This window comes from Monodon monoceros, unplaced genomic scaffold (genome assembly GCF_005190385.1).
Source record: "Monodon monoceros isolate NGI ecotype Baffin Bay Population unplaced genomic scaffold, NGI_Narwhal_1 Super_Scaffold_21, whole genome shotgun sequence".
NCBI classification, from domain to species: domain Eukaryota; kingdom Metazoa; phylum Chordata; class Mammalia; order Artiodactyla; family Monodontidae; genus Monodon; species Monodon monoceros.
Window position 1 is genome coordinate 145,546,089 of NW_021703778.1, and position 23,867 is coordinate 145,569,955.

Below are 23,867 nucleotides of genomic sequence, written 5' to 3' on the forward strand. Positions count from 1 at the left end.
AGAAGATAAAAGAAAAACATCTGTGCAAAGTATCTCTAATGTTAATGTTTACTGATTAACATACAATCTGTGCCCTTATAAACAGAGGCTCATGTCATGAAGTTTTTACTGTCAATCCTGTGACACAAGACTGTTCAATCAGTCAAAGTAACCTGGAGTTAGTAAACTTCCAAATTCTCTCAGAAGCTAACATTTTTTAAGTATTATGATCAGGTTAAAACCAAGACAAATTTATATCTCTACTGATATAATATAAAAATGGCAGTCATTATGAATGATTAAGCTCTTGTAATATGCAGAATTGGGCTTCCCTGGTGGCGCAGTTGTTAAGAATCCACCTGCCAATGCAGGGGACACGGGTTCAATCCCTGGTCCAGGAAGCTCCCACATGCCGCGGAACAACTAAGCCTGTGTGCCACAAATACTGAGCCCGCGCTCTAGAGCTCACGAGCCACAACTACTGAGCCCATGTGCCACAACTACTGAAGCCCTTGCGCCTAGAGCCCATGGCTCCACAACAAGAGAAGCCATGGCAATGAGAAGCCTGCGCACCTCAACAAAGAGTAGCCCCCACTCGCTGCAACTAAAAAGAAAGCTGCACGCAGCAACAAAGACCCAACACAGCCAAAAATAATTTAATTAATTTTAAAAAAACACCACCTTTAAAAAATAATAATATGTAGAACTTCTAATTTACTGAATTGATAAAAAAGAAAAGTTAGTATTGCACATAATGTGAAACATCACCATATGCATCAAAAGGCAAGACCTCCTTGTCAAAAGTAGAAAATAGCCTAGCCTCCATTAAACATTGTAAATAGTTAAGCATAAAAAAATAATGTCCTGCTACATAAAAGAATAAAATTAGCACACTCCCTAACACCATACACAAAAATAAACTCAAAATGGATTAAAGACCTAAATGTAAGGCCAGACACTATCAAACTCTTAGAGGAGAACATAGGCAGAACACGCTATGACATAAATTACAGCAAGATCCTAGAGAAAAGGAAGTAAAAACAAAAGTAAACAAATGGGACCTAATGAAACCTGTAAGCTTCTGCACAGCAAAGGAAACCATAAACAAGACAAAAAGACAACCCTCAGAATGGGAGAAAATATTTGCAAACAAAGCAACTGACAAAGGATTAATCTCCAAAATATACAAGCAGCTCATGCAGCTCAATATCAAAAAGCAAACAACCCAATCCAAAAATGGGCAGAAGATCTAAACAGACATTTCTCCAAATAAGATATACAGATTGCCAACAAACACATGAAAGGATGCTCAACATCACTAATCATCAGAGAAATGCAAATCAAAACTACAATGAGGCACCACCTCACACCAGTCAGAATGGCCATCATCAAAAAATCTACAAACAATAAATGCTGGAGAGGGTGTGGAGAAAAGGGAACCCTCTTGCACTGTTGGTGGGAATGTAAATTGATACAGCCACTTTGGAGAAAGTATGGAGGTTCCTTAAAAAACTAAAACTAGAACTACCATATGACCCAGCAATCCCACTACTGGGCATATACCCTGAGAAAACCGTAATTCAAAGAGAGTCATGTTCCACAGTGTTCACTGCAGCACTGTTTACAGTAGCCAGGACATGGAAGCAACGTAAGTGTCCATCAACAGATGAATGGATACAGAAGATGTGGCACATATATACAATGGAGTATTACTCAGCCATAAAAAGAAACAAAATTGAGTTATTTGTAGTGCGGTGGATGGACCTAGAGTCTGTCATACAGAGTAAGGTAAGTCAGAAAGAGAAAAACAAATACCGTATGCTAACACATATATATGGAATCTAAAAGAAAAAAAATGACTCTGAAGAACCTAGGGGGAAGACAGGAATAAAGATGCAGATGTAGATAATGGACTTGAGGACATGGGGAGAGGGAATGGTAAGCTGGGATGAAGTGAAAGTGACATGGACATATATACACTACCAAATGTAAAACAGCTAGTGGGAAGCAGCCGCATAGCACAGGGAGATAAGCTTGGTGCTTTGTGTCCGCCTAGAGGGCTGGGATAGGGAAGGTAAGAGGGAGACTCAAGAGGGAGGAGAAATGCAGATATATGTATATGTATATGTATAGCTGATTCACTTTGTTATACAGCAGAAACTAACACACCATTGTAAAGCAATTATACTGCAATAAAGATGCTAAAAAAAGTTATTATGAAAAAAAAAAAAAAGAATGTCCTGGGGGCTTTCCTGGTGGCGCAGTGGTTGGGAGTCTGCCTGCCAATTCAGGGGACAAGGGTTCAAGCCCTGGTCTGGGAAGATCCCACATGCCGTGGAGCAACTAAGCCCATGTGCCACAACTACTGAGCCTGTGCTCTAGAGCCCGCAAGCCACAACTACTGAGCCCATGTGCCACAACTACTGATGCCTGCGTGCCTAGAGCCTGCACTCCGCAACAAGAGAAGCCACCATAATGAGAAGCCCGTGCACCGCAACAAAGAGTAGCCCCTGCTCACCCCAACTAGAGAAAGCCCGCGTGCAGCAACAAAGACCCAACACAGCCAAAAATAAATAAATTTATTTAAAACAAAAATAATGTCCTATTCAATACTGTACTAGACATGCTAGAGAATTAAGCAAGAAAAAGAAATAGAAGGAATCCAAATTATAAAGCAGTAAAACTATCTCTATTCTCAGATATCTTGATTCTACATGTAGAAAACCCCAAAGAATACACACACACACACACACACACACACACACACACGCATTAGAGCTAATAAATGAAATTAGCAAAATTTTCAGGGTACAATATCAATATACAAAATCAGTTGAGTTTCTGTATAAGGTTGACCCTTGAACAACACAGAGGTTAAGGGCACTACCCTCCATGCCATCGAAAATCCATGTAAAACTTTATAATCTGCCCTACATATCCGTTCCTCCCAGTCCGAGGTTCCACATCTATGGATTCAACCAATATTGGGTCTCACAGTATTATATGCATTTATTGAAAACAATCCATGTATAAATAGACCCTTGCAGTTCAAACCCATGTTCTTGTTTTTGTTTTTAATTGAAGTATAGTTAACTTACGCTTCAGGTATACATCAAAGTGATTCAGTCAAACCCATGTTGTTCAAGGGTCAACTATACTAGCAGTAAAATATCCAAAAAGGCAATTAAGAAAACAATGCCATTTATAATAGCATCCAAAAGAATAAAATACCTAGAAATAAGTTTAACTAAGACTTCTGTACTGAAAAAAACTACAAAGAACTGTTGAGAGAAATTAAAGACCTAAATAAATGGAAAGACATTCCATGCTCATGAACTGAAGAACTTAATATTGTTAAAATGGCAATACTGGGACTTCCTTGGTGGCACAGTGGATAAGACTCTAAGCTCCCAACGCACAGGGCCCAGGTTCTATCCCTGGTCAGGGAACTAGATCCCACGTGCATGCCACAACTAAGAGTTCACATGCCACAACTAAGGAGCCCACATGCTGCAACTAAGGAGCCCGCCTGTCGCAACTAAGACCTGGTGCAACCAAATAAATAATTTTTTTTAAAAATGGCAATACTACCCAAAGCAATCTACAAATTCAATGCAATCCCTCCCAAAATTCCAACAGCCTGTTTTTCAGAAATAGAAAAGCCAACCTTGAAATTCATATGGAATCTCAAGGGGTCCCAAACAGCCAAAACTATCTGGAAAAAGAAGAACAAAGTTAGGGGCTTCCCTTGTGGCACAGTGGTTGAGAGTCCGCCTGCCAATGCAGGGGACGCGGGTTTGTGCCCTTGTCCGGGAGGATCCCACATGCCGCGGAGCGGCTGGGCCTGTGAGCCATGGCTGCTGAGCCTGCGTGTCTGGAGCCTGTGCTCCGCAACAGGAGAGGCCACAGCAGTGAGAGGCCCGCATACAGCAAAAAATATATATAAAAAAGAACAAAGTTAGAAGACTCACACTTCCTCATTTCAAAACTCAACTACAAAGCTGCAGTAATCAAACAGTATGGTACTGACATAAGCATAGACATATAGATCAGTGGAAAAGAACTGAGAGTCCAGAAATAAATCCATATATCTATGGCCAATTGATTTTCAACAAGGATGCCAAGACCATTCAATGAGGGAAAGAACAGTCTCTTCAACAAATGGTGCTTGGTCAACTGGATAACCATATGCAAAAGAATGATGCTGAGCCCTTACCTCACGCCATATAAAAAAAATTAACTCAACCTTATACCCTATACAAACATTAACTTGAAATGGATCAAAGACTTAAATATAAGACCTAAAACTATAAAACTCTTAGAGGAAAACATTGGCGCAAAGCTTCATGACATTGGACTTGGGAATGAGTCCTTGTATATGACACCAAAATCAAAGGCAACAAAAGTAAAAATAGATAAATTAGACTACATCAAAATTAAAAACTTCTGCTCATCAAAGGGCACAATCGACAGAGTCAAAAGGCAACCAACCTATAGGAAAAATTGTCTACAAATCTTATATCTGATAAGCAGTTAATATCCAGAGCTCCAACAATGCAACAACAAAGAAAACCAAACAACGTGATTAGAAAACAGGCAAAGGACTTGAATAGATATTCTCCACAGAAACTATATTTATATTTGTATAATGGCCCACGAGCACAGGAAAAGATGCTCAGATGGCTCAACATCACTAATCATTAGAAAAATACGAATCAAAAGCACAATGAGATACCACCTAGCACCTGTTAGAAAGGCTATTATTATTTTTTTTTTTTTTTCCAAGCTTTAATTCCAACTGGAGCTGGCTGCTCAGGGGAGATAAGACGACACAGAAGGAATCAATGCACACTTCCAGGAGTGATGGGGCCAAGGAGGCAAGCAACATTTACTGAATGTCTAGACTGTGCCAGGCCATCCTAACATTTAATACTGAATGATAGAAGGACAATTGTACCCTTCTAACAGATGAGGTTAACAAATGTGCTCCAGGTCACATGGGTATGAAGAGGTGGGCTCCCCACCAGCACTCACTCCAGTATATCTGATCAAAAGTCCATGCTTTTTGCATAGAAAGGCTATTACTGAAAAACAAACAGAAAATAACAAGTGTTGGTGAGGATATGGAGAAACTGGAACTCTTGTGCATTGTTGGTGAGAATGTAAAATGGTGCAGCCACTATGGAAATGGTATGGCAGTTCCTCAAAATTTAAACATAATTACCATAATTCCACTTTTGGGTATACACCCAAAAGAACTGAAAGCAGGGGCTCAAAGAGGTATTTGTACACCAGTATTCATAGCAGCATTATTCACAGTAGCCAAAAGGCGGAAGCAACCCAAGTGTCCATCAAAGGATAAATGGATAAACAAAATGTGGTATATACAATGGAATATTATTCAGCCTTAAAAATGAAGGAAATTCTGATACATGCTACAGCATGTATGATCCTTCAGGACATCATGCTAAGTGAAATAAGCCAGTCACAAAAAGATAAATAGTGTATGATTCCACTTACATGAAGTACCTAGAGTGGTCAAATTCATACACAGAAAGTTGAATGTTAGTTGCCAGGGGCTAGAGGGAGGGAGGGAATAGGGAGTTGTTTATTGGGTAGAACTTCAGTTTTGCAAGGTTTAGAGTTCTGGAGATTGGTTGCACAACAATGTGAACATACTTAATACTACTGAACTGTACACTTAAAAATGAGTAAGATGGGGACTTCCCTGGTGGCACAGTGGTTAAGAATCCACCTGCCAATGAAGGAGACATGGGTTCGAGCCCTGATCCGGGAAGATCCCACATGCCGCGGAGCAACTAAGCCCGTGGGCCACAACTACTGAGCCTGTGTGCCACAACTACGTAAGCCCACGCACCTACAGCCCGTGCTCCACAACAAGAGAAGCCACTGCAATGAGAAGACCACACACTGCAATGAAGAGTCGCCCCTACTCACTGCAACTAGAGAAAGCCCACGTGCAGCAACAAAGAACTAATGCAACCAAAAGTAAATATAAAATAAAAAATAAATTTACAAAAAGAAATTATTAATATGGGGACTTCCCTAGCAATCCAGTGGTTAAGACTCCATGCTTCCAATTCAGGGGGCACAGACTCGAGCCCTGGTCAGGCAACGAAGATCCCACAGTCGTGCAGTGCAGCCAAAAAAAAAGATTAATATGGTCAAATTTTTTTTAAATACTTTATTTATTTATTTGGCTACATCAGGTGTTTAGTTGCGGCATGTGGGATCTTTCTTTTGCGGCACATGGGCTCTAGAGCACGCGGGCTTAGTTGCCCCATGGCATGCGGGATCTTAGTTCCCCACCCAGGGCTCGAACCCACGTCCCCTGCATTGGAAGGTGGATTCTTAACTACTGGACCACCAGGGAAGTCCCCAATATGGTCAATTTTATGCTAGGCCAATCAATTCCTTGCCACAGATTTTAAATACTTTTGTTAAACATTTCATATATAAAAGGTACCATACCTTTTAATAATGGGGCACACACAAGAAGAAAGTCACACAACTTCTGTTTTGCCAAAAACCTGAATAAGCATGAACTGAACGCCATTTGTTAGAAATAAGAATCTCACCAAAAGATAATGGTAAGTAGGAGAACCACCGACCCCAAAGAAATATGTCTGCCTTCCACAATTATTCAAAATTCTTTTTGCGTTTTAAAAGAATATTTACACAGCCATTCATATTTACAAGAGAACCTCATCATTTACCTCCTTCCATGAATTGAATAAAGTACCACAGACTAAACACCACCATATTTGCAATTTCTATATGGTGTTTTAGGAGTTTCCATTGTCTTTTGTTTTAGCTTCAGTCAGAAAGCAGTATCTCACTTACTTAAGGGATTTTTATCCCCTCAGGCATTGGCCTTGTGGAAAGGAGGCAAGGCAAAGTATTCAGTAAACCTGAAGATGTTATCAGCAATTCACCTATTCAGACTACTTAAACGCAAAAGTGGGCTAAAAAAATGCTTAAAACAAAAAAGGCAGCAAGTTAGTTGCTTAAAGACTTTATATACGTTTGTACATATATGCATATATTTTGTTGTTGTATAAGATACACTATTTTATAATATCTGTAATCATTATTCCCAATCTAATTCTCCTGGAAACCATCTCATCTTGTTTTTAAATGCCAACAAAAACAGCTTTCCCAATTATTGTACCTTTTGAACTAAAATATATTATTTCACAAATTCAGTCAATTCTTATTATTCACAGTTGAGAGAAAAACGATTACCTCTATTGTCACAATAGCTGGTTCAGTCACTTTCCATTGTAAAGTATCTATCTACCTGTGAGTAGTGGGGAAATAGTAGTGAACCAACTCAACTGAATTAGGCTCATTATAACATAAATCAACTAGAAATGGGAAAGCATCTAGACAGCAAGAAAATGTTCTGGGTCTAAGAGATAACGAGACGCTTGCTCCCTAGAACTTATTTCCCAGCTATAGTGAATGGATCAACACCCTCATGTAACGCTTAGAAGATTATCTAAAAACATCCCGTTACATCCAGAAATTGAGTATTAGCTATATTCAAAATTGCCACAGATCTATATAATTTTATATAATTATATAAATGCAACAATTTATATAATTGGTAAGTGTGATCAATAAGACAACCAAATATTCTATAACTTTCCAAGTTTTACTGTCACACTGAAAAAATGTTTTCCTATTTAGCGGAAGTTTAGCAGGTAAAAAAAATCCTGAAAAAGATTACATAGTTTTTCTTAAAAGAAGCAGAGAGACAAACTTGATACATATGATGATAACACTGGCACTAATTTCTCAAATCTAAATACTGTATTGGAAATCACTTTCCCAAATAATTCTCAAATTATTAAAATAAACAAGGAAAAAAAAAAACCCAAGTAAACTTTGAACAAAAATAACTAGCATTTTCTAAAAAACAACAAACCCGAACTACAAATCTTATTTTGCATCTTGTGTATAAATTTTTGTCTCTACTTTTGATTACAGCAGTATGCTGCTTTGTTGATATGCAAGAAAATTCAAAATCTATTTCACTTCTTCCTGTTTGGGCATCTTATTTTCAATATCATATTCTAGTAGACAAGAAGAGCACAAAAAATTCTTATTGGACTCATACACCATAATTTCCTGCAAATATCCCAGTTTTTCATTTATTATACCCATGTTTATATTCTTTATCTTAAAAGTAATACAAATTGTGGCAGATTATATCATCCAAAAATGGCTACAATGGCAGATTCCATCCCATATGCTCTTATAAATTGATGTTGATACTCTTCCCTTCAAGTGGTGGGGTCTATGTCCAGCCCCTCCTCTGAACCTGGGTGGACCTTTATGACTACCTCAACCAAAAAAGAGCAGAGTAACACTAGGTGACTTCCAAAGCTAAGTCAAATATGCCATGTGACTTCGCCTTGCTCTTTTGGGATACTCTCGCTTGGAACCCACCATGCTGTGAGGAAGCCAAGCAGCCAAAAAGAGAGGTCATCTGCAAGTGTTCTGGCCTACAGAGAGCATTAACCACCAGACACATGAGTGAGCAAGTCTTCAAATGATTCAAGGGTGGGAGGGAGACGCAAGAGAGAGGGGATATGGTGATATAAGTATACGTATAGCTGATTCACTTTGTTATATAGCAGAAACTAATACAACAATGTAAAGCAATTATACTCCAATTAAGATGTTAAAAGAAAAATGATTCCAGCTCCCAGCCATTGAGCAACCACCCTCCCTCCAGCAACCCCACCTCACACCACTTCTTAACAGAGACAAGCTGTCCCCACCAAGCGAGCCTTGCCCAAATTGTGGATTCATGAGCAAAATAAATGACTGATGTGTTTCAAACCACTAAGTTCCAGAGTTTTGTTATGCAACAATTGGTAACTAACGCAAGTTCATAAATACAATTTGGAAAAACATACAAAAAGAAAAACATTTTAATTACCCCAAGTTTCACCACTGATAACATTTTGACACATATTTTACAATCAAGAAAATGTTTTGCCCACCCACCTAGAATTCCAAATGCTTTGTTTTTAATAGGATAAAGGGTTAAATTCTTAAAGGCAGTCAACTGTTTGCATCTAACAAGAAATAGGAAGGAATCGTATTAGCACTCATTCTACTTTTCTTATCCTTCTTATCTCTTTCACTTACCTGTCCTCAGTGAGGTGTCTGAGGATGGCTGGCCCACCAATATTCCAATCTATGGATGTGGATCAAAATCTTGGGTTGCAACAGCAGCTGCACTGGCCTTCTTCCCTGGAAGTTGTTTAAGCCCCAAATCTGAAATTTTCAAGGAAAGAAAACGCTAAATATAGACATCTTTTTAAAATCACTTATAATTCCATCTCTAAAACTGAATGGGAGCTGTTAGAGTAGGTTAAAATTACATGGAAGTGAATGCACAGGTTTCGCTAAAATGGATTTGGGTAACATGGATTCAGTCCAACTCTACTTCTTAACAGCTATATGATCTTAGTGAAGGCACAAATTGTGCCTTAATCTCAGCATGTGATGAAGACTGAGGGGACAGGATCAAAATTTGGGGCTGAGAGTCAGAAGACCTGGGTTCTAAACTCAGTGGTCATTCTCCCTTGCTGTAAGAACTTGGATACTTCTCTAGATTCAGATACATCATCTCTAAAAGGAGAGGACTGCATTAGATAATAGTTCCTGAAATCTAATTCTTGAACAGGTACCAGCCATGACCAAAAAGATGGGTTTAAAGTTACCAAACTGTGCTTACTATGAGATTGCCTTTCCTACTTTTTTGGTGTTAAAATGGCGTCTTTTATGAGATGATGTGATAGACAGTAGTAGTTGTGTTTTAAATACCCTAAATAGGCAAAATCAAAAGCTGAAGCCCTATGTAAACAATCAAAAATTCTATTTTAGAAATTTAGTGTCTAATATTTACATGAGCTCTAAAATTCCTTTTACTTCTAACATTCTACATATTCATTCACTACTCAACTTTTATTAGGTAACTAATATGTGACAAGTACTCTACTAGTTGCTGGGGGGGGGCCCCAGAAATACTTAAGACTAGTCCCTGCTCTAAAAAAATCTCCCAATCTAACAGGGAAACAGACACATAAACCTCAAATACAATTTAATGGGTTAAGTCTTCAAAGAGAGGTCTTGCACCTACGACAAACATACAGGAGGTAGAACAGTAAAATGAATGAGTTTTTAAATTAAGTAGGATTTTGGACTGAGTTTTGTAGCTGTATGAGGAAACTACCTCTTTGAGCCTCAATTTGCAAATTTCCATATTTGCAAAACAGGAATGATTACAGATACCACTGAGTTGTGGTAAACAGACAAGATGCTAAAAATAAAGGGCCAATCCACCCACAAATTTGGCTTATATACCTTCCAGAAGACAAAATAAAAATGTATCATGTATTAATGAGCTGGCACAAAAGGGGTTATTTACAACACCGATTTACACTCAGTGGTACCTTTCTCTACTAGCCTCTGAACAACTGAAGGACACACCCAAGTTTGCTCCATTTTACATTCCTAGCACCTAGTACAATGCCTTATAAAGAACAGGTATCAATAAAGTTTATTAGGAAAAAATGACTTATTGAATGAATGGCTTCTCTCTCTTTTTTAATACAGGAATTAAAGTTATAGTAGCTGAAAGTAAAAATTCTTAAGATTTTTATTCGAAACTAATTTTAAGTGTATATGTTAAGCACCCAAACCTGTCGTATTAGAACCTGGATATGCATGCCTGTTTTAAAAAGCAAAATAAATTCATCATAGACAATGCAATAGTGGTGTTCCCAAATAAAAAGACTAGCAGCAACTAACATTTATTGAATACTTACTGTGTGCCAAAACTCTTCAAAGCATTTTCCGTGGATTAATTATCTCACTTAATCCCAACAACAATACTTATGAAATGGACTATTAATAATTTTATAACCAGAAAAACTGAGGCACAGAGAAGTCAAGTTACTTCCAACATCACAAAACTACTAAGCAGTAGGGTTGGGATTAAAAAAAAAAAAAAAAATCAGGCTGCATGACTCCAGACTCCTCTTTTTATTTTTCTTTAACTAAATAACTTTAAGAAAAAACAAAACAAAACAGATTTTACCAGAACTAGAAACATATGCTCCTAATGAGTCTTAAAAAAAAAAACTAAACAAAGAGTCCTTTAATATGTGCGCTAAACACAAATATATAATATAGTTCCTGCCCTCAAAGGCTCAATTACACACCAATGTGGTGGTGTAATATTAACAAGTCACACCCTAATTTTATTCTTAAATTTAATTATTTCAGTGTTAGACTTATCTGTATTTTCTTTCTCATTTACTTTACAGTTACATTACTTTTTCATTTATTTCATATTTCAATTACATTTCCAGGTATTACTATCTTGAGTTTTCAGAATATATAGGAAAGGCTTATATGGTTCTAAAGGAAAACTGGGTTAAAAACTGGAAAACATTAGAAACTTACTTTGTATGGACATCTACTTTGAGATATTTACATTTTTATTTTTTTTATTTATTTTTAAATTTATTTTATTTATTTTAGCTGAGCCGGATCTTAGTTTCGGCATGCAGGCTTCTTAGTTGCAGCATGCATGCAGGATCTAGTTCCCCAACCAGGGATCGAACCCCGGCCTGCTGCACTGGGGGTGAGGAGTCTTACCCACTGGACCACCAGGGAAGTCCCCAGATAACTACATTTTTAAAAACCCACAGAATAAGAACAGCTGAATTTCATTTCCAGTAGATGCTCTAACAAAACAATTTCAGATGTAATTTGCAAATATATTTTTAGCCTATAATGTGTTTTACTTAATTTCTTCCTTGGCCTGATTCTAGAACAGACTATAATGCTTTTAGTGTTTTACTTTCAGTTTTAACAGTTATGTTAAAAGAGAACTAAATACTGAAATAACAATTGGTGCAGCAAACGCTTTTCAAATATGCCAGAAATCGCACTGGGTATGTAACTAGCGAAAAAACTTGACATGTGGTTCATTTAATCATAAAGAACCAATACAATTAAAGGAACACTGAGATTTTGTCCATGATTACATTTCACATCTTTCTGCCTACATAACAGTACAATAACTAAGTCTCCTTACAATATTATAACTATTGGGTTGGCCAAAAAGTTCTTTCGGGTTTTTCCTTACAGAAAACCCAAACTAACTTTTTGGCCAACCCAATATTTTAAAAGGAAACCAACATGTTCCAATGACACTAAAACAAAGAGCCATAATAAATTATGGATGTTAGTAGTAATTCCCCAATATCTTCAGATTGGAACAAACTAGGTGTTATATTAAAGAGGATATATGAATATATATTACTTTTAAAATAGTACCAGAAAGGGGAAAAAAAATCTAAACTTCTAAAAACACAACTGGAAACACTAGCATTGTGAATTCATAAAACTAAATAAAAGGTTGCTGGTTCAAAGATTTGGCTTGCCAAATCTTTCTCTATGGATAAATGCTTGATACCCACTGGACATTTTATACCACCTCCAAGATTAAGAGTCTTCTGCTAATTCTATGAAGATAAGTGAATTCCCAGGTTGCTTATGCTCCAAGTAGCTGTCACCAGAGGAACAGATCAGAGAAGGGCAACTTAATCACATTTAAGCTTATTCAGATCTGTAAAACAAAGGAATTTTTTTTTTTTTTTGCGGTATGCGAGCCTCTCACTATTGTGGCCTCTCCTGTTGGGGAGCACAGGCTCCGGACGTGCAGGCTCAGCGGCCATGGCTCACAGGCCCAGCTGCTCCACAGCATGTGGGATCTTCCCGGACCGGGGCACGGACCCGTGTCCCCTGCATCGGCAGGCGGACTCTCAACCACTGCGCCACCAGGGAAGCCCAAACAAAGAAATTTGACATACTCTCCACACAGAATATGCCTATGGAAAAAATTATACTATTTAAAGAAAAAAAAACAAACACTTATTTTTACTTTTTTTTTTTTTTACTAGAATCACTATGCCAATTAGAGTAAGTATAAAGAGGAGAGAAAATCTTCCCAATTACAAACTAAGTCCTCCTAGTCAATACCTAACTCTTAACAAATTTTGTTTCTCTGACTAGATATTTACTTTTATCATACCTGAAGATCCTCATCTCTTTCACCGCCTAGTATCTTTCCAAAGGTTTTAGACCCACCCACTATCCAACCTCAGTTGATTACCTCCTTAATACCCCTTCTTTGTATATGAACATTAACAGCTCTTATCATTTCACTTCACCAAGGCCAAGTTCTGAGTGATGTGCTGCTCAGAATTCCAAGTCTGTGCTGCATGGCCCCAAATCACTCCTCTCAAAATGGTAGCAGGCTATTCTTCTTTTCTCTTATTTATACACTAATTCCTTGCTACACAAAGTGTGGTTCACAGATTAGTAGCAGAAGCAGCACCCAGAAGCTTGTCAGAATTGCAGAATCTCAGGCCCTACCTTAGACCTATTGGCTAAGAATCTGCAATTTAACAAGATCCTCAGGTGATTCATACACATAGAAAAATTTGAGAGGCACTGTCCTTATTCACTCATTCAGGGTCTCTTTCTCCTGCTTTACAGTTCCTCACTTCCTATCTGGCATATAAGGGACCAGATCCTTTTTCTTTTGAGCATACTGAAACCCACCAAAATGAAATAAGGAATCTTTAAATAAGACTACATAGTTTCTTCCTAACCTTTTCATAAAAGATTGTAAACTCCATGAAGCCAGGGACTTCATTGTATCCTCAAAACCAAAACAGTACCAGGCAAATATTTGTAAAGGGAACAAAATAGATAGCAGATGATCCCTAAAGTCCTCCAACTCTTAACTCTTTGGCTCTTCCATTTGCTATGTAAGCAAAATTCTACCTAAGGCAAGGGAAGCTAAAATATGAGATCACCTAAATTTAAAAAAGGAAAAATATAACACTTTAAAGGATTTGATCGAAGTCACAGGCAGGTTCATGATTAAGTTCATAAGACTCAACAACATTTTAATCAAATCATTACATCATTATTAATATTACTGTATTTCATTATTATATTCTAGGTCAAATGACTATAATACTTCCTCTACGTATATCAATACATCCTCCACTATCATCTAGGTAGCTAGCAAGTTCAACTGTCCAGAAGAGTTATGCACTCAGAGTTTAAGGAAGCCTAAAATTTACACACTGCTGGACAGAATCTGTACATAAAAATTAAAGATTACATGGTATGATTAATTTTTTTAAAACCAGAAGAAATAAGTTCTTTCGATCCCTATCTAGCTCTTGTTGAAACAGAGAAAAGAAACAAAAGGAAAAGAAATGAATAAAGGTATGGAAAAGACAAAAAAAATCAGGAACCAGATATAGCAACAAGATATAGAAAAGAAGAGATCAGGATTAAAAGTAATCAAAGGTCTCAAGGAATGAGATATAGGCAAAAGTGGCTACAAAGAGCAGAATACCAACGAGGCAGCATCCTTGTCAACAACCTCTAATGATGACACATAATGCAAGAAATTTTTAGAGCAAGTAGACTGTAGAATATCTCATGAGGTTAGTGTATCATTTCTCCCATCTACTATATCCTACATATCTAAATTAACAAGAATATACATCCCAAACCCTTAGAGATCAGTAAAAAGCAAATTAGGTTCAATATGTACTATGTTTTCTATGGCAAGTTAAGTATTGGTTTGGAAAAGTTTTCATCAATCTCTATGAAGATTTTCATCCAAAAAAAAAAAAAAAGGTTAAAACAAAGTTTTGATTCCTCACCTGCCTTTTACATTTCATTTTCCCAAACTACTTACAATATCAGATTTAATTCAAAACAGATTTAATCAGTTCATGCAGAGATTTCTATTTCTAAAAAACATTTTCTAGAAATCTCTCAATTTTATACATATATATATATATAAAATATTAAATCAAGGTGGGCCAAGACCACCAGAACAATGGGCCAAAATAGAAATAGTAAAGGACTAATAAAACTGACTATAAAAATGTAAAACATCTACACTGCAAAAGACATTATGAAGAAAAATTAAAAGACAAATGACAAATTGGGAAAACATCTACAATATAAAACAAAGGTTTACTATCCTTAGTGTATAAGGAGCTCTTACAAATTAATAAAAAGACAGGAGCAGAAATACATGAATACCAACTGACAAAAAAAGAAACAAAATTATAAGCACAAGCTGTTCAACTTCACTAGTAGCGACCAAAGAGATGCAAATTACTATAATTTCTTGACAAATACGAAAATGATCAATAAAACCCAGTGTTTTATAAGGTATGGGGAATCTGGCACTCCTATTCACTATTATTGGAACTATATATATATATTTTTTGCATTTTATTTTTAACTTTTTATTTTATATTGGAGTACAGCCAATTAACAATGTTGTGATAGTTTCAGGTGCACAGCAAAGCAACTCAGACATACATATACACGTATCCATTCTCCCCGAGACTCCCCTCCCATCCAGGCTGTCACATAACATTGAGCAGAGTTCCCTGGGCTATACAGTAGGTCCTTGTTGGTTATCCTTTTTAAATGTAGCAGTGTGTACATGTCAATCCCAAACTCCCTAACCATCCCTTCCCTCCACCCTTCCCCCTGCCCCCCTGTCACCATAAGTTCATTCTCTAAGTCTGTGAGTCTGTTTCTGTTTTTTAGATTCTGCATATAAGCGATATCATACAATATTTGTCTTTCTGTGTCTGACTTACTTCTCTCAGTATGACAATCTCTAGGTCTAACCATGTTGCTGCAAATGGCATTATTTCATTCTTTTTCATGGCTGAGTAATATTCCATTGTATATATGTACCACATCTTCTTTATCCATTCCTCTGTCGATGGACATTTAGGCTGCTTCCATGTCTTGGCTATTGTAAACAGTGCTGCAAGGAACATTGGAGGTGCACGTATCCTTTCGGACCATGTTTTTCTCCAGATAGATGCCCAGGAGTGGGATTTCAGGGTCATATGGTAGCTCTATTTTTCATTTTTAAGGAACCTCCATACTGTTCGCCATAGTAGCTATACCAATTTACATTCCCACCAACAGTGTAGGAGGGTCCCCTTCTCTCCACACCCTCTCTGGTATTTATTTTTTTGTGGATTTTTTGATGATAGCCATTTTGACTGGTGTGAGGTGATATCTCTTTGTAGTTTTGATTTGCATTTCTCTAATCATTAGCAATACTGAACATCTTTACATGTGCCTCTTGGCCATTCGTATGTCTTATTGGAAAAATGTCTATTTAGGTATTCTGCCCATTTTTTGATTGGGTTGTTTGTTTTGATGATATTAAGCCACAGGAGCTGTTTGTAGATCTTGGAGACTAATCCCTTGTCAGTCACATCATTTGCAAATATTCTTCCCAATCTCTGGGTTGTCTTTTCATTTGTTTATGGTTTCCTTTGCTGTGCAAAAGCTTTTGAGTTTAATTAGGTCCCATTTGTTTATTTTTTATTTTATTTCCATTACTCTGGGAGACAGATCAGAAAAGATATTGCTGTTATTTTTGTCAGAGAGTGTTCTGCCTATGTTTTCCTCTAGGAGCTTTATAGTGTCCAGTCTCACACTTAGGTTTTTAATCCATTTTGAGGTTATTTTTGTGTACAGTGTTAAAGAATGATCTCAATTTCATTTTTTTACATGTAGCTGTCCAGTTTTCCCATCACCATTTGTTGAAGAAACTGTTTTTCCATCATTGTAGAGTCTTGCCTCCTCTGTCATAGATTAATTGACCATAGGTGCGTGGGTTTATTTCTGGGCTTTCTATCCTGTTCCACTGGACTATAGTTCTATTTTTGTGCCAGTGCCATACTGTTTTGATGACTATAGCTTCGTAGTATAGTCTGAAGGTACTATATTTTTAAATAGTTTATAAAAACTTTTAGGAAAATAATCACATTTCAAAATATGCCTATCCTTTGACAAAACAGTCCCACTTCTAAAAAATTTATTCTGAATAAATGGATGTGTGCAAATATGTGTGTACAGAAGAGCCATTACATATGCCTAGCATATGGCAGGTGTTCAATAAATATTTGATGAATGAACCATAATATTGTTTATAATAGCAAGAACTGTTAACAGTAGAAATGTCTACAAATAAACCATGACATATCCATACCCTGAAACCCTATGCAGCCGTCAAAAATGATAAAAACAGATCTATAATTATTGATTAAAAATACATCTATAATAAATTATAGATGTAAAAGAAAACCAGTAAAATGTATGGCCATTCCTCAAAAAATTAAACGTAGAATTACCATATGATCCAGCAATTCCATATGGTATATACCTAAAAAAATTGAAAGAAGGACTCAAACAGGTATTTGTACACCAATGTTCACAGTAGCATTAGTCACAACAGCCAAAAGATGGAAACAATCCATGTGTCCGGTGATAGGTTAATGAATAAACAAAATGTACATACAATGGAATATTATTCCAAATAGACATACAATGGAATGTTATTCAGCCTTAAAAAGCAATGTTCTAAACGTATGGACACCAAGGTGGGAAAGTGGGGGGGGAGGGCGGGTTGGTGGTGGTAGGATGAATTGGGAGATTGGGATTGACATATATACACTAACATGTATAAAATAGATAATTAATAAGAACCTGCTTTATAAAAAAATAAAATTTAAAAAAAAGCAATGTTCTGAAAAATGCTGCAACGTGGATTAACCTTGAAGAAATTACACTAAGTGAAATAAAGCCAGATACAAAAGGACAAATATTGTATAATTCCACATATATGAGATATTCAGAGTAGTCAAATTTGTAGAGACAGAGAGAAGAATGGAGGTTGCCATGGGCTGAGGGAAGAGGAGAATGGGGAGTTAATGTTTAATGGGTACAGAGTTTGAGTTTGGAAAGATAAAGTTCTAGAGATAGATGGTGGTGATGGTTGCACAACAATGTGAATGTACTGAAGGCCACTGAACTGTACACTTAAAAATGGTTAAAACAGGGCTTCCCTGGTGGCACAGTGGTTGCAGGGGACACGGGTTCGTGCCCCGGTCCGGGAAGATCCCACATGCTGCGGAGCGGCTGGGCCCGTGAGCCATGGCCGCTGAGCCTGCGCGTCCGGAGCCTGTGCTCCGCAATGGGAGAGGCCACAACAGTGAGAGGCCCACGTACCGCAAAAAAACAAAAACATAATGTTGATTAGCCAAAGCAAGCAAGAATATACATACACCATGGTTCTATTTTTAGAGTTAAAAAATAAATAAAACTAAACAATATATTTTTGAAATACATGCAAATGTGGTAAACTTTTTTAAAAAGGAAGGGAATGATAAGTAAACATTCCAAAACAAAATCCTGAATAGTTTCATCCCTGGTGGAAAGACAAGTAGATGGAAAACAAGGAGAAATATACCAACAACATTGGTAATGTTCTTTTTCTTGAGTTGGGTGGTGGGTTTACAGGTATTGGTTTCATTATATGCCTCATTACTTACATACACAGTACCATATTCTAATCTATATATCAAATAGTTCATAATGGGAAGGGAAAACAGAAAACGAAGGGAGAAGGAAGAAAAGGAAAGGGAAGGACAGACATCAATAATGAAAGTCAACATGGAACTCGTATCTCTCCCTGCAAAGGGCACATAAACTTCCATTAAATATAGGCTCCATCCTGAAACCCCACTAAAACAAAAGTTTTTTGTTTTGAAAGCATAAATCTGAAATGAAACGCAAATAGGTAACTTACCTATCCTCAGTTTTTAAAAATTACAATAATGCCTAGGGCTTCCCAGGTGGCACAGTGGTTAAGAATCCGCCTGCCACATGGGTTTGAGCCCTGGTCCGGGAAGATCCCACATGCCTTGGAGCAACTAAGCCCGTGCACCACAACTACTGAGGCTGTGCTCTAGAGCCCATGAACCACAACTACTGAAGACTGCGGGCCTAGAGCCTGTGCTCCGCAACAAGAGAAGCCACTGCAATGCCTGTGCACCACAACGAAGAGTAGCCCCTGCTTGCCACAACTAGAGAAAGCCTGTGCGGCAACAAAGACCTGATGCAGCCAAAAATAAATGAATAAAATAAATAAAAATTTTTTAAAAAGATAATGCCTAATGTAATATAAGAGGGGAAAAAAGTAATTTTTAATAAAATATTTTAATATGTAAATGTTCCAGTATAACCATCCTAAAATTCATATTAATAAGAAAATAGACACTTGCTCCCACACACAGAAATGCCATGAACAGGGACTTCCCTGGTGGTCCAGGGGGTAAGACTCTGTGTTCCCAGTGCAAGGGGGCTGGGTTTGATCCCTGGTTGGGGAAGTAGATCCCACATGCATGCTGCAGCTAAGAGTTCACATGCCGCAACTAAAAGTCTGCATGCTGCAACTAAGAAGTCCACATGCCACAATGAAAATCCCTCATGCTGCAACTAAGACGCAGCACAGCCAAAATAAATAAATAAATACAAAAAAGAAAAATGCCATGAACATGACAGCTACAAATGAAGACTGACACAAATGAGCTGTGTTGGGAAATCAAATACCACAAGGGGCAATGCCATTGGTAATATGATTTTCCAAAACAGTTAACAACTCGTTGTAGTTCTGAACAAAACAAAGTACAATTTGCTCTCCATTTACCCAGTAATTACATACCTGGAAAATTCAGTGTCTATTAAAGCCATGCAAAAAACCACTTTGTGTTTAAATGTAAAACAGAACTAGGATCAGAAAAGTACAAACAGGTTTTTCACCCTTAAGAAGGTCTGGGGAAATGTTCAAAATTCATGCAGAACTGTCTCATACTTGTGAGATGTATGGCATTCCTGAGTCCTGCTCACTAAATGCCAATGCTGCACCTACCCCACCTTAATCACTGTGGCAACCAAAGGTGCGCACTCAAAGATCCAAGCACATCATAGGGGAAGTACTTACTCCATTGAGAACCGGTGACTTTGAGAAAGGCTAGGTCCCAATTTGGATTCTAGACGCCCCTTATTTTACATGACATCACGAAGCTGAATGTAAATGATAAAGTCTAACCAATTTCTAACTTTGGCAAAGGAGGAATCCTCATAAGATGAAGAATTTATTGTTAGGGAAAATATAAAGGCAGGCAAAAACCTAAGGATATTCGCCTTAAATACAATTGATACATCAAACCAAAAGTTGGCAGTCTTTTCACCCAAATGATGGCAATCTTTAAGGACAGTATTGCTATCTGGCTAAACAAATGTCACAACTGAAAAACACTGTAAGAAAGATTATGTTAAAAAGAAAGATTATGTTATAGATCACAAAGCATTTTTAATTTTAATATTTATAGCAATTCTATGGGACAGATATCATTATTCTTTTCAAATTACTTATAAGGAAAACAATCTAAAAAAGGTCAGGGCTTCCCTGGTGGCACAGTGGTTGAGGGTCCGCCTGCCGATGCAGGGGACACGGGTTCGTGCCCCAGTCCAGGAGGATCCCACATGCTGCGGAGCGGCTGGGCCCGTGAGCCATGGCCGTTGAGCCTGCGCGTCCGGAGCGTGTTCTCCGCAGCGGGAGAGGCCACAGCGGTGGGAGGCCCGCGTACCGCAAAAAATAAATAAATAAAAAGGTGAAAGTCGGGGCTTCCATGGTGGCACAGTGGTTAATAATCCGCTGCCAATGCTGCGTACACGGGTTCGAGCCCTGGTCCAGGAAGATCCCACATTCCATGGAGCAACTAAGCCCATGTGGCACAACTACTAAGCCTGCGCTCTCGAGCCCACGAGCCACAGCTACTGAACCCGTGTGCCACAACTACTGAAGCCCGCGCACCTAGAGCCCGTGCTCTGCAACGAGAAGCCACTGCAATGAAAAGGCTGCGCACCTCAACGAAGAGTAGCCTCCGCTCACTGCAACTAGAGAAAGCCTGCGTGCAGCAACAAAGACCCAACACAGACAAAAATAAATAAATAAATAAATTATTTTTTTAAAAAGGTCAAAGTCACAGAGCTAATAAACTGACAGAGACAGGACTTTAAGCCCTCTGATTTCAAATCCTGCGTCTTTCCCTCAAAGTAGTATCTGCTTCACAAAGGCCCAATATGGCAATGCAGATCAAAGGAAATTCATCACTCAGTACAACAGAAGTGTCAATATACAGCCTCAATCTATTTTGATATATGACAGATAGTTGCACTTATACTACATATATCAGTTATTTCTCAATATGAGAATTTCTTTTTTTTTTTTTTGCGGTACGCGGGCCTCTCACTGTTGTGGCCTCTCCCGTTGCGGAGCACACGCTCTGGACGCGCAGGCTCAGCAGCCATGGCTCACAGGTCTAGCCGCTCCGCGCCACGTGGGATCTTCCTAGACTGGGGCACGAACCTGTGTCCCCTGCATCGGCAGGCAGACTCTCAACCACTGCGCCACCAGGGAAGCCCTATGAGAAATTTTAAAATGTTAAGTCTTGTCTCATATTGAAAAAGAAAAAGAAAAATACTTACAAAGAAAAAAGTAAACTTTTAGCAGTTACCATGACATATAGTGTCTAATTATTTCCTAATATCAGAAAGATTCTGGATCAGAATCCTAATGAATCTTCTACTGAATCAAACACTTCAGAATCCCACCACAGATTCTGACAATTAAAGAGTTAATGAAGTCTTTTTTAAAAACTTTCAGTTTGGGGAGAAATGCATAACCATTAAGAACTCTTTAAAAATCTCAACTTAAGCAAAATACCACTAACGTAGTCACCAGCTGGCTCAGTCCTCTCTGAAACACATATCTAAAGTTCACCTGAGAATGACTACATGATGGGATGACATATTGAATTAGTTTTCATTCATGACCAGTAGATTAAGACTCTAAATGGTATTGTGCCATGCTTCTTACTTTGAACCACTTTCTTGGTTCCAAATACCTATATGTGCACAATAGTTTACAACATAAGACAAAAATAAAAGCCCTTGCATCAGGCCTTGATGCAAGAGGAAAAAGGAAGTAGTGTGTCTTATTATTTCAGCTGAAGAAATAAGGAAGTAAGATCATTTATCAGCAAGCACAATCTTAGACACATCTCTAAAGGGCAGAATAATCGATTCGGCATAACCTTAAAAACAGTAGTAGCTGATGATCTATCAGACTCACCCTTCCACTAATTCAAACCCAAAATCCAAGAAGAAAGAATAATTTAACTGACATTTCTCTTTTAAAAGAAAAAAAATTTTAATTTATGCTTCTGAATTCATGGGTAAAGTTTAACAGACTAGAATGAAGGCTTTAGGGGTTACAATATTCAAGCATATTAGTTATACCTAAACACACAAACTGGAAATCTGTCATATATTTTATCCCTCCTTTTTGTTCCTCTTTCCCAAAGAGGATCTTTACCTCAGCGTAACTATGCTTGTCAAAGCCAAAACCTCTCCCTCAAACCACCCTTTTTCCTCTCTCATGCACACTTTTAACATTCCCTTTCCTGACTTAAAATTCACTCCGTTATAACTTCCATAATCTCTATGATCTTCTCACATACTGCACTGACTTTTTGACTAGTAGCTAATGGAAAGTACATGCAATAGAGCTTAAAAGAATATCAATTACCGGACTACCAGAAACACAAAGAATAAAGCACTTCAGCACTTTATTACATTGAAAAAAAATTTGTAATTCCTCCTGAAAAATTTCCAATTCAAGCTTGCCAAAACACAGATTAAAATTCAATTTAAATGTCCCACCAAAAAGCCTCAAAACACGCCATAATCCCCAGACACATTTGCAGAAATTTCAAATAATGACTGACAAGTGTTTTGGGGTCACTACACATATATAATGCACACTATATATATACACACACTATATATATATGTGTATGTGTGTGTGTATATATACACACACACACACTGTCTAAACACAGAAATCAACAAGGAATTCTAGGACTCACCTGAACATACAACAGCTCCCATATATAGAGAACTGACTTTATGCTAGGTATTGTTCTAAGAATTTATATACAAGTGTGTAAAAGGCTTCTCAAGGTGGTACAGTAAATTCACCCAAATAACAATCAATATATAAACATATCAAATACATAAACAAACAATGCAGGACTTGGCGCAGTGGTTAAGAATCCGCCTGCCAATGCAGGGGACACAGGTTCGAACCCTGGTCCGGGAAGATCCCACATGCCTCGGAGCAACTAAGCCCATGTGCCACAGCTACTGAGCCTACACACTAGAGCCTGTGCGCCACAACTGCTAAAGCCTGTGTGTCACAACTACAGAAGCCCGCGCGCCTAGAGCCCGTGCTCTGCAACAAGAGAACCACCACAATGAGAAGCCCACGCACCACAAGAGTAACCCCCGCTCACCACAACTAGAGAAAGCCTGCACACAGCAACAAAGACCCAACACAGCCAAAAATAAAAAAAATAAATTTGTTAAAAATTAATTAATTAAAAGAATAAACAAACAAGGCATAGCTGGCTCAAAAAACAATATAAATATCTCTCAGGCAGTGATAAGGAACAGAGGTGCAAAATGATGTGGTGCTGAAACCAGAGGCCCACTGGGTTCCTGGTCTAGAAACAGGTGGTGGCAGCTGGGACTTTGTCTTCCCTGGGGAACAGGGACTAAAAGTGCTCCATATGAGACAGAGGGCTTATCAGAGCTAGGCCAGAGCTAGGGCTCTCTTATAAAGAAAACAACTGCCAACTCTGCCTGAGGTTATGGGTTACAGGAAATAACCCCCAGGAAGGTTGCAGGATACAGACACAGCTTCAAAACCAAGAAAGAAACCAGGCCACCTGCTAGGTCTGTGACTGGGTCTGCAATATCCACAGTATCACCAATACCTCTGAGGGGCAGGAACT

General features: G+C 38.0%; 1 protein-coding gene across 5 annotated transcripts in view; it reads right to left on the reverse strand.

The window, feature by feature from the left end:
• The window catches only part of NUMB (NUMB endocytic adaptor protein), a 178,203-nt gene that overhangs the window by 134,854 nt on the left and 19,482 nt on the right, over nt 1–23,867 (reverse strand). For all 5 annotated transcript variants that reach the window (XM_029238170.1, XM_029238173.1, XM_029238167.1 and 2 more), the window contains exon 2: nt 9,163–9,291. The gene's annotated coding sequence lies outside the window, so the exon portion shown is untranslated. The remainder of the gene's footprint in view (nt 1–9,162; nt 9,292–23,867) is intronic.